This window comes from Pogona vitticeps, chromosome 2 (genome assembly GCF_051106095.1).
Source record: "Pogona vitticeps strain Pit_001003342236 chromosome 2, PviZW2.1, whole genome shotgun sequence".
NCBI classification, from domain to species: domain Eukaryota; kingdom Metazoa; phylum Chordata; class Lepidosauria; order Squamata; family Agamidae; genus Pogona; species Pogona vitticeps.
The window spans coordinates 129,845,368-129,857,440 of NC_135784.1; the positions used below are offsets into that span (position 1 = coordinate 129,845,368).

Sequence of the window (12,073 nt, forward strand, 5' to 3'; positions counted from 1 at the left end):
CTACAGCAACCAGCAAGATTATCAAATGAAGAACGATAGTTTCCTCAACAACTCTGTGTTTTGCACTACAATTAAAGAATGAACTATTTAATGCACTATTTCAAAAAGGCTAGAACAAAATCAGAGCAAATCTTCTCCTCTTCCTTGTTCTACTTTTTCTAGGGAGGGGGCATCAAGAAATGTCCATTGTAAAATCTGAAGCCCTAGATGTAAGAATTTCACTTTTTATAAGTTTAAAAACTACATGGGAAAGCCACAGAGCAGAACTAATAGCTTGGTATTCTCTTCTACATTTTGTGACAGAAAAAAAAACCTACAGCAGTAACAGATTCTTTAAAAATGTAGCCTAACCTGTTTCCAAGTGTGTTGAATAAACGTGAAAAAAAAATAGATTTAACTGGTTATACAGGAACACAGAAAAAGTCCCTGGAGGCAGTTTTTGAAAATCTGTCATAGGTTTCTTTTTTTGTGAAGATTAAAAATTCCTGCTACTGATAGTACTGCTTATGTTCTTCTTTCCATTCAAACCTAAATATAATCAGAGAAAATGCTGGTTTTGTATAAAGTGTGGAAATAAATACTATATCTATCATCCCAGAGCTCTTTACCTTTAGGAAATATAAAAGAGGTGCCAGTGAGCAGCTGCTGAGATTTTCTAGCAAATGTCAAGGTCTCTCATATCAAGAGAAGCAATTCCACCCGAGAATAAAAGTTTGCCACTTACTGATTATAATAGTGCAGTCCAAGACACATAGTATTTAGGAACACTTATGTAAAGGAAAAAAGGAAGAAAGTAACCAACACTGTGATGTCTGACCAAGATTACATGTACTTTTTTCTTCTTCTCTACCTCTTAGGAACAGAAAGAGAGAGAAAAAACAGGGCATTACAGAGCAACCTGGCTCACTGGAAATTAATTTGAGCTGATAATAGTTACATGCCCTCAACATACAGCAACCCTAATAGGGTTTTCAAAGTAAGTGAGATATTGTTAGTTAATAAATACACATCAGATGTTAATTAACAATCACCTGTTAGCTAGTATTTCAAGAAAAAAAACAGCATTTCTCTCATGTTTATATGTTGGAAACTCTATAAGAAACGTTATTTCATTTAACACATATTGTGAAGGAAGTCACAAATAGAATTTTCCATGGAGATATATTCCTCAGTTTGAATGCTGTGCACGTAAAAAAGAAGACATGGGGAAGAACTGTATCCAACCAATTACTTTGGAGGGAATTCTCACCTATTAACTGATGAAAGAAGACTTTCCCCCCCATGGTCAGGTGGTATAATAATTTTAATGGCAGGGCTCATATTAGAAAATATGATTAACAAGACAAATTATATATTTTCAACATCTGGATATAAACTGCTAATAGGATCAGAAAATAAGGGAGACAGAAGCAAAAACTGAGACAAACTCCAAAATGCTTCCAGCTGGAACAGCATTTTGGTTCTGTTACTAATATTGAGTTTGTCTGGGCCCAAAACATTCTTCAGCAGCCGACCAGTGCTTTTGCTGAAGGAAGGGCTGATTCTAAGATCACCTGCTTTGAAATGCAGGCCTAAACTAAAAAGCTTTAAGGCTTAATGTGATCAGTTTCTTGTTCTTGCTCAGGCGGCCCCGGAGTTTTGGCGGGAAAAAGAGTTGAAGGCATTTCTGAAGATTGAATATTCTTCTTTTTATTATTCAACAAACTTAATTCAACGGTTTCAAAGGGATCCATCAAACTTAACTATTCTATAACTTTTAACTTTAACACCAGGAGTTATTAAGTCACTCCTCACAGCGGACCAAACCGCTCTCTGTCCGTTATTGGCCTCAGTGGAGTACTCCTCACGGCACAAGCTGTCCCACAACAGGGGTGCCTCTCCCAGTCCCCCTTGCGCAGCTGGTGGGGAAACGAGGGACGGATCACCCTCCGTCCCCCATGCTGATTGTGTGGGTACACAACCACGGTCCATTCTAAGGGTTCAAGCCCTTCTCCTCTCGCGCGGTAATCTTTCAAATCTGGCAGCAACCCACCTCCAAGCTGGAGATTAGGAAAGTCCTTTGCCAGTCCATGCCACTCCCCCAAATCTCCACTCAGTTCAGTTTGCACCGCACGTTCCTTCTTCTCTGGCACTTCCCCACCAGTCACAATACTAAATTCCCGCGCATTTCCCCCAATATTTATAACCTCCTCTCACACAATTAGATCCTGCTCCTCCCCCTTATCCTCTGCCAAACACACCTCCACAGACCCTTTCATTGCCGTGTCACTTGATTCTATCTCAACCAACACTCCCTCTACACAACCTTGGTTCTCTTCGGGTTTCTGCTCTACCGAGGACGGCACACTAGCCTTCTCGCCTTCACACTTAACTAAGCCAAGTTCCACCTAGTTTCCTGTTCAGAAAGAAAGCTGTCAACTAGCCCCAAGGTAGGAACAGGAAGCTTGGGTGGAGCTAGGCCTAACTAAGCCTCAAAGCCTTCCAATTTAGGCCTTTTCTCCCAGATGAGCTACATTTAGGTGTCTGTAGAGTATGTGCCGTTCTCTAGAACTCCCAGAACGGAGAATTATGGGATTTATAATCCAAGAAATAAAAATATATCCTATCCCTACAAAACATTTATAAATTAAAGGCTGTTTTAGTTATTCTTCAATGAATATTCATTCCTCTCAAAATTGTAGCATTGGATTTAGATATGAAGTGAGAGATACAGAATCAATTTTCAGTAACCAAATGCAAATCACTGCACATTTTCAAAGTAAAGGAATTGCTATGTAATTTGTAGCTCATGCACTTAGAAAAACAGCACAATCCAGATCCACCTGCTGAATTTCTGCAGATTATTTTTTTAACACAGTCACCTGTAGCTGTAGCCTAGAGGTACTAATGAGCACCTGTCCTAACCCACCCTTCTTAACAACATTAGCTACAGGTTGCAACAGAACACTTTGCTCTAAGTCCTGTGAAAACATGGAAAAATCTTCCCACAAGTCTGGAGTTGAGAAGGCTCTTTTTTAAACTAACAAGGAAACCATCCTATTATGTTCTTTAAGTCAGTTTCTGAACAATAATCAACCATGAGTACAGTAACATTTCTGAAAGGAAATTATTAAAGCCACCCAAACTGTAGCATTTAAAGAGTGTGCTAACATGTTCTGGCTAAATCATTCCCTGTACAGTCATTTATCCCATCAGTTAGAAGTACAGAATTTCCTCTGCATCTGTACAACCTGGAACACACCAGGATAATGTAGCCCATCAGCCAGGTACAACAGGCCACTAAGGCAGGAATAAAACTTCTTTTTCAAAGATACAAAAACAGGGAGAGTCCCAAAGGTCAGAACTAAAGATGGAGGTATTCGTATTCATATACGTATACGAATATCCCCCCACAGGTGGAAATAATTAGGGTTATTTCCCACTCACCATTCTGCCACTGATGGGAGCTCAATGAAGCCTTCTTATTGCACCATTGTTCGCAATGGATTAGCCACTCTGTGACCTGGGAGAGAGGCTTGCCATCCCACCTCCTGCCAGGTGTGGCTAATCTACTGCAGATAACAGCACGATAGAAAGGCTTTGTCGAGCTTGTGTCAGTGGCAGAATGGTGAGTGGACAGTCTGGCCCCGTTATTTCCACCTCTGGGGGGATATTAGTATTCATATACGAATACATCCATTTCTAGTCAGCACACTTGGCCAAGGTGTCATATTTAGCTTAGGGATCACAGGTTTGGCAGGTCTACTCTACCTATACATCAGATACTAGTAAATAGGAGATAATAGATGTTCAAGAGCAATGCAAACAGTAGCCGTCAACACATCACAAAACTGAATGTTCTTTTTTTCAACCGGTGATAGCTTTCAGGTGCCACAACAAACCATGATTTTTTGAGACAAGAACACATGACAGGGAACTCTAAGCTAATATTCACCTTTCCCTCTGCTTCCTCCCTCAATAATATGTAAGGTGAGGTAATGAATACATCAATCCACAGTTTGGGACAAGTGGCATTCTGTTGTTTCATCTAACCACAATCAGATAAGAAACCAGGATACAATATTTAGTTGGTACAAGCCACAATTTCCCATATACAAACAAAACAGGAAGCTACAGTTTGTTGCAAACTATAAATGGAAGCTTCTAAATGTCCATAAAGAAGCAGGGAGGAGAAACAGTCCAAAACTTACAGCAGTATGTTCACATCATAATTTGCATCTAAATGATGCCAGTGTGTACAATATACAGGTATTTATATACATTATTCCCAATCTATGATCTTCAGATGTTGCTGGACTTCAAATCCTAGAACTACCAGCAAACATAGGCAGTGGTCAAGGTTTCTGTGAGCTGTCATCCAGCAATATCTGGGGACCCACAGGATAGGAAACTCTAATCTTTGCTGTATAAAACAGGACAGAGTATATCCACTACATGATAGTGCTGAAATAATGAGGACTGACATCTTTATTGAACTCCTAAGATCTCCTGAACAGACTTTTGTATCTTCCTCCAGTTCTTAATTTTGCTGCAATGGACTGGCTGAAATCCTGTTGCTGTAACTTATGAAGTAGTTTACCAGTGACAGTAACCTTTGGTAATTAAAGAGTTCCCCTATCTATCCCAGGGCCTCCATGGCTTCCTGAGACACAAGTTACTACACGGGAGCCTAAAGACCTTCAGAAGAGAATTTTGAGATGTTTAATTTCTGAAAAACTATCACTGCTGATAATGTCAGTCATATGTGGCATTAAGTTATGGTGACAAGATTTCAGTTACTGTTTCTTTGTCTAGTACAGCGATGGCGAACCTATAGCACACATACCACAGCTGGCACACAGAGCCCTCTCTGTGGGCACACTAGCCATAAGTCACCATTGTGAAATACTTACTCATCCTCCAATTCCCGATCTCGGCATTCCCCTCTGCTGGTACAGTGGTCCAGAGGAGGGGTGCAATGACGGCCATTACCGTTCTAACCCAACAGGGGATTGGAGAACTGGTAAGTATTTCTTTGTTAATACCACCCCTAGGGGAAAAAAACAAGCATTTAACCTTTGCAGTGCAGGGGCAGTTGTTTTTTTCTAAATTAAAATCTCAGTATTCAGGTTTAATTACAATGCTGGTACATTGAAATAAATTTGTTGGTTTTGTGTTGGAGTTTGGGCACTCGGGCTCAAAAAGGTTCGCCACCACTGACCTAGTATGTAGACTAAATTTAATCCCCAACTTTTCGGATACGGCCTTGCCACATGATTGGCAGCACTATGTCTATGGGGATAATGGAATCCACATTCCCTGAGATGAAACCTGCTACCTCAAGCTGATTCTAAAAGGCCACAGATTTCATTCTGTAACTCACTTTAAGCAACAGTGACAGCTTAAACATCTGGCAAAGATGGCTTCGAGATGGTTGTTGTGGGTTTTTCGGGCTTCTTGGCCGTGTTCTGAAAGTGGTTCTTCCTAACGTTTCGCCAGTCTCTGTGGCCGGCATCTTCAGAGGACAGCAAACTGTGCTCTGAAGATTTGCTATCCTCTAAAGATGTCGGCCACAGAGACTGGCGAAACGTTAGGAAGAACCACTTTCAGAACACGGCCAAGAAGCCCGAAAAACCCACAACAACCATTAGATCCCGGCCGTGAAAGCCTTCGCGAATACATGGCTTCGAGAATTTCTATGTTTCCTGCCTCCACACTCAGCTCTGATAAAGAATCCTAGAAAATGTAAAAAAAAACTAGCCTTTTTGTGAGAGTTTAAGCCTATTAAGCTTTAAGACCGTGCACTGATTATAATACAAATGTAATTACTGTTAAAGAATATTCTAATAATGGCACCTAAATCAAAGGAATGAAGTCCATGTTTGGGCACCTTCCCGCAGACAGACTTATTTTCAGAACTGCTGAATATGCAACTGTAAATACTAAAATCCATGTTAGCACATCTCAAAAAGAAAGATACCTATTGTATCCTGAAGCACTGCTTCACTTACTTGAAACAATATGTGTTAAATACCCCCACCTATTTATTTGACACCATCATAAATAAAGCAGTGCGAAGAAGCATTCTCATTCCCATCCCTGCAATTTGCCATCCCCAGAAGAAAATAAGCTTGCCTGATCAGTGTCTCCATCTAACCCAAAGATAAATCATCCTCTTTGTTTACCTTCCCTTCCCAGCCCCATTTCATTAGTGTATGTACTTCATTACTTGTCTAGAAAAGCCAATGCAGAATTGTTAAACACTGCTTTCCAACAAGCATTTTTATATTAGCATTTCTGAACCCTCCAGATTTTTTTTACTGCTACTCCCACAGCCCTTATGCCCTGGGTTGGAGTCATAGCCCAAAACCTCTAAAAGTTATCAGGCTGCCTAGCCCACCTAAGGACACATAATCCCTTCTTGATTCTCTTCTTTAACTTGTCCATTGATACTAATTTCTTGCTTTTTAAAAAAACCTGTTCATAGATGGCGAGGAAATAGGAAAAAAGAAGACAGAATCCAAAATTTTGTACCAAGTTTTAGCTCTTCATCATAATCAATATTAGAAGAAGAGGAAGAAAATTTGTAGGGACAATTCTAAATTAATGTAATCCCACACCTGTCCACCTTATGACTTCATTTGTAATACCCTACATTCCTATGCGGGGAACGCGGTGGCGCTGCAGGTTAAACCGCAGAAGCCTCTGTGCTGTAAGGTCTGTAGATCTTCAGCTATAAGATCGAATCCATGTGATGGAGTGAGCGCCCGTCGCTTGTCCCAGCTCCCGCCAACCTAGCGGTTCAAAAGCATGCAAATGCGAGTAGAATAGGGACCACCTCAGTGGGAAGGTTAGAGCATTCCGTGTCTAAGTCACACTGTCATGTGACCACAGAAGATTGTCTTTGGACAAACGCTGGCTCTATGGCTTGGAAACGGGGATGAGCACCGCCCCCTAGAGTCGAACACGACTGGACAAAAAGTGTCAAGGGGAACCTTTACCTTTACATTCCTATGGAGGCCTATCATAGCTCCTCTCTCATTCATATTATGATTGCATGTGCACACTGCAGCAAGCTACCCTGTTTCCCCTAAAAGAAGACCTAACCTGAAAATAAGCCCTAGTATGTTTTTTCAGGATGCTTGTAATATAAGTTCTACCCTAAAAATAAGCCCCAGTTAAGTGAGCCCCCACCCTCCACCATTGTGCAGCATTGTGCAGAAATCAGAAGGTGACATGACGATAAAATAAAACTTCCCTTGAAAATACACTAAGCCCTAATGCATTTTTTGGAGCAAAAATTAATATAAGACCGTCTTATTTTCGAGGGAAAACAGTATAGAATGATTTGCTAAAATGTAACTGTCAGAATTACTTCTCCCTAAAAAGAATGTGTCTTGGGTGAGGAATCACTATAGGCACAAGCAACCACCACTTTCCTTACCTGAGACAGGTCCTTTAGCCTCAGAAGTGCGTAGTCCTTGCCCTATGGACAAGCTCAACCTGAAATAGAGCCTCTTGCCTGCTTACAAGGCAATCAACCATTGACTGAGTGCTTCCTTAGATAGCACAACAGATTGGCTAGGTAGGACCTCTATGTATAGTAGTAATTAGTGACATGTAGAATAGCAATTAGTGACCTTTCCACTCTCCACTGGATTTAGGTACAATCCTGCTGTTCAGGAGACAAGCCCTTTGTTGAAAATAATTGTTTTATTAAGAAAAAAAATAGTTCCACCATGATTCAAATACAGTGGTGCCTCGCTTAGCGATGTTAATCCATGCAGAAAAAATCGCTGCTAAGCGACAACATCGCTAAGCGAAAATAAAACGCCCATAGAAACGCATTAAAATGCGATTAATGCGTTCCTATGGGCTAAAAACTCACCTTTAAGCGAAGATCCTCCATAACGCCGCCATTTTTGGTGCCTCTAAAGCGAGGTATCCATGCCTGAAAACAGCGGGTGGCCATTTTGTTTACCCAGCGGCCATTCTGAAACCACCGATCAGCTGGCCAAAAATGGGGGCTTTGCGATGATCGCTTCCCTGCGATCATCACAAAGCAATTTTCCCCCCTAGGGACCATCGCAAAGCAATCGCTTTTGTGATGGCAAAAAGTCCATCACAAAGCGATTTCGTCGCTACACGGAGCAATCGCTATGCGATGCACCACTGTAAGCTTACTATTCCTAGGTTAAAATAATAAAAGCTAAACTAAGCTAAGTAACCATTTTGGCAACTTGTAATATAAGTCCTACCCTTAGCATACAGTGGGGTCTTGACTTGAGAACTTAATCTGTATTGGAAGGCGGTTCTCAAGTCAAAAATTCTGTAGGTCAAGTCTCCATTGACCTACAGTGCATTGAAAACCGATTAATCCAGTAACAGGCCGTTTTTGTTCCATTTTGGTTTTTTTCTGGTCTGTAAGTCAATTCTCAGGCTGCAAGTCAAACCTAAATTTTGTGGCCAGAAAAGTCTGTAACTCAAAAAGTCTGTAAGTCAAGCTGTCTGTAAGTTAAGGGTCCACTGTATAGAGAAGCTGGGCGAATCTCTCCCTCCTCTCCTTCAAAAAGACAAACCTCTCTCTTGTAACATTCCACAACACCATGACATCAACATTCACATGCATGAAACACCATTTTTCTACATGTCTCTGAACCACCTTCTTTCTGACACTTCCAAGCTGTCAACCAATTAAGATCATGAGGGCGTAACACAGTTCACCACCCCTATTTCACATGAGATCTTGCAGGTGTCTTATCTTATCCCAATTAAGAGGAATGTGGTGTTTGGTCTTTTCCTTAAATCTTGCTCGTTATCTTGGTGCCAGGCAGAGCAAACTTGGAACAACAATTCCATTAGAACATTTCAGTGGTTTAAATCCAAACTATACTGAACCTAACAGACTCCATCTTTGTCTGACTACAAGTCCCATTTTCCTTCTAATTCCTGACAGTAACTTTTTATCTTGTGTGACTCCAACTCTGATATAAAGTTATGGTTTATTAACCAGCAATAAACCAAAATCTGGACCTCTACAAACATTAACTTTTTGAAATTCCATGACACTAATGATCTGACTACATATAGCCATTGCTTTTGGAATGCCTTATAACTCTTTTTAAGATCTTAATGCCCTTGTAGCACATAACACACTGTTGCTAAATTATAATAAACAGTAGGCCACTGTGCCAACTCTCTACTAGCCGGCAGGAAGCCCTAGATATATGGAAAAATGATCCAGAATGTGCTACTAATTTTTATCTTCTGTGAGTCAGACATTTAAGATGTGTAAGCTTCAAACTGCTCTATTCTGCCCCCAAGCCCATCTAGAAATTTCAGCTGTATAGTCAGCTTGTTCAAACATGTAGCTTGGCACCATAGGACATTAGAAGTTATTAAGAAGGACAAAACAGTGCCGCAAATGGCATTAAATGTGATTCAGCAATGGTGCAAGCAGAACCAAATTAGAGACTATACACATTTATCACAGGTTTGAGGGGTACAGTTTGTCTTAAAATAGTTCTTCCTAGTCATCTTGTGTGACACTGTCACTCAAAATAGATTGCTGAGAGTGTAAAGAGTGAAAATGCACAAACTGGGCAAGGCTAGGTATAGAAATGGACATTCTTTGTCTGTGACAATACGTCTCTAGAAATGTATACTACTAAAACCTTTTTTATGACACTTCAACCCCTCAGGCAAATCTAAATTGGAGATACAGGGATTACTACAACATTGTAGATATGTTTTCTCAAAGTATATTACATCTCAGAAGTTACAGTTTGGTTAGTGTAAAATGAAATCTTAGCAACTATCTATAATCTCCTGAAAACACATATGCTAAATATCTTTTTTTCAAGTATGTCAGCTTTGAAGAAAACAACTAAAATATGACACCACTTGTTCAAATAAATTCAAAAGTGCACTAACATCAATTCGTACCAATCACCATATATAAAACATTGTTAAAGCATAACAATGATAGCAATCAGTATTGCATCAAACTTGGAATTACATTGCCTCCATTGTGACTGTTGCACTCTTTTTAAGGGTGGCACCTGTCAGGTGACCGGTCTACTTGTATGTAATAATTATACAACAGTAGACGAGAGTAGAATAAATTCACCTCAACAATGAAAAATAGCTGCCAGCTTTCCTGGGTCAGTTTTACAAGGACCAGTTATATCCATTAATGAAGAAAACAAGATGCATCCTGTCTCCAAGGCTCTGGTCTCTAAACATGCCTACCCAGGTATTTTATTCTATTGCCTCCAGTTTAATACAGCACCTGCTGCACCTGCACGTTCTGCTCTACTTTAGCGACAGCCCAGTTGAGCAGGTCTGCCTAGCAGCACTTCCAGGGAGCGGCTGGCTTTTAATAAGCTCTTTACTTCACCGAGATCATGCCCAAAGGGCAACATGACTAGCCTGGTTCCCCTCAGATTTACCAGTGCAGAAAAATAGTACTAGAAGAAACCAACTTTCAAAGATCATACATCAAAGCTGCCAAAGCCTACCTGGCCCTTTGGCTCTCAGACACAGGCAACAGTCACCTCAACGTAGCCCCCCAAATTTTTCAACTATCCACACTGAAATATCATCAAGTGTTACTGAAAGGGATAGAAAGGGACGGTCTACAGTAGGCCAAAGGAACTATCCTACTAATATAAACTCATACTTGCCTAAACGTCAACCCCCTTCCTAATCCATTTAAAATTAGCAGCCAGGTAATGTGGCATTTTTATTTGGCAGCATTTGCAGTCCAAGGAAATGTAGTCTTGACCTTTATCAGCAGACTACCTGGCCATTTGCATTGAAGCAGCCTCCCCCCCACACACACAAAGACATGTATAAGCACATAACCCAACTCCCTTTGAAAAAACAGCACAGAGGAGCAAGCCACTGTTAAACAGAGTGTCTTTCATATATGCGTGGAGGTCAGTCTCGTAAGCAACATGCTTTTAAAAAACAAAGGATAAGAAACATCTTATTTATATCACTGAAAAATGAAACACTTTCAAATAAAAAAAAGCTTTGTGAATGCTCATCAAAATAGAAGTACAGATTTCTATCTCAACTGTAGGTTGAGCTAAAAGCCATTGAATTATCAGAAAATCAAACAAAACACCTAGTCTTAATTAGTCACAGCAGCAGTCTTGTAATTTAACATTCAGTTAAGTCAAAATGGTCAAGTAATAATTGCATCCAAGCTCTTCATCAGTTCCATGAGAATGGCGCCTGGTGCATAGTCCCCAAACGCAATGCATACTGGTTTCACAGTACTGTACACTAGTACCTCGACTTAAAAATTTAATCCGTATTGGGACTGCGTTCTTAAATCAAAGCACCATTTCCCATAGGAATGCACGGAAAACCATTTAATCCGTATCTGCTGTTTTTCGTTCTTAAGTCGAGGCACTGTTCTTAAGTCGAAGCATTAGTTCCCACAGGAACTAATGCTAAGCTGGTTAATTCGGATCTACTACTAGGGGGCAATTTTTTTTCTTCTTTTGACCTAAGGTGAACTTAGGTCAAAAAAAGGGCAGGAAAGATTTTTTTCTCTTCTTTTCTTTTCTTTTGGTTCTTAAGTCATGGCTCCGTTCTCAAGTCGAAGCAACTTTTTGCGAATGGAGCCGTTCTTAACTCAAATCGTTCTTATGTAGGGACATTCTCGAGGTACCACTGTATAGCTGTCTCTTTCTACTCTGAAGGCGGTAAAGGTTCTTGAAAGATAGATAAATGGCAGAGTACCTCATATACAGGCTGCCTGTTTACTATAAGGTTCCATTGTGGACCCTATCTGTGCAGCTCTGTTCTGAAGGGTAGCTGGGCATCCCCTGAGTTACACTGGTAGGGAGAAGAAGCCAACAACATGAGGGAAGGGGGGGGAAGGCTCACTGAAGCAAGAGAGGGATGCCAAAACCCCAAATAATTTTTTCTAAGAGTGAACATGCACTGCCATACATGCTCCACAAAATAAGCCAACCATGCCATTTAGTATACTAAGTGACTAGTAAGTCACAGTGAAGGGAGAAACAAGGATCTGATCATCGATCTCCTACTGAGATCACTCTATTCCATTTACAATGCA

The 12,073-nt window shown here is 40.5% G+C and overlaps 1 protein-coding gene across 2 annotated transcripts in view; it reads right to left on the minus strand.

Moving 5' to 3' along the window:
* TBCD (tubulin folding cofactor D) overlaps positions 1-12,073 on the minus strand; it is a 209,881-nt gene that overhangs the window by 135,242 nt on the left and 62,566 nt on the right. The gene's annotated exons all lie outside the window — the stretch shown is intronic.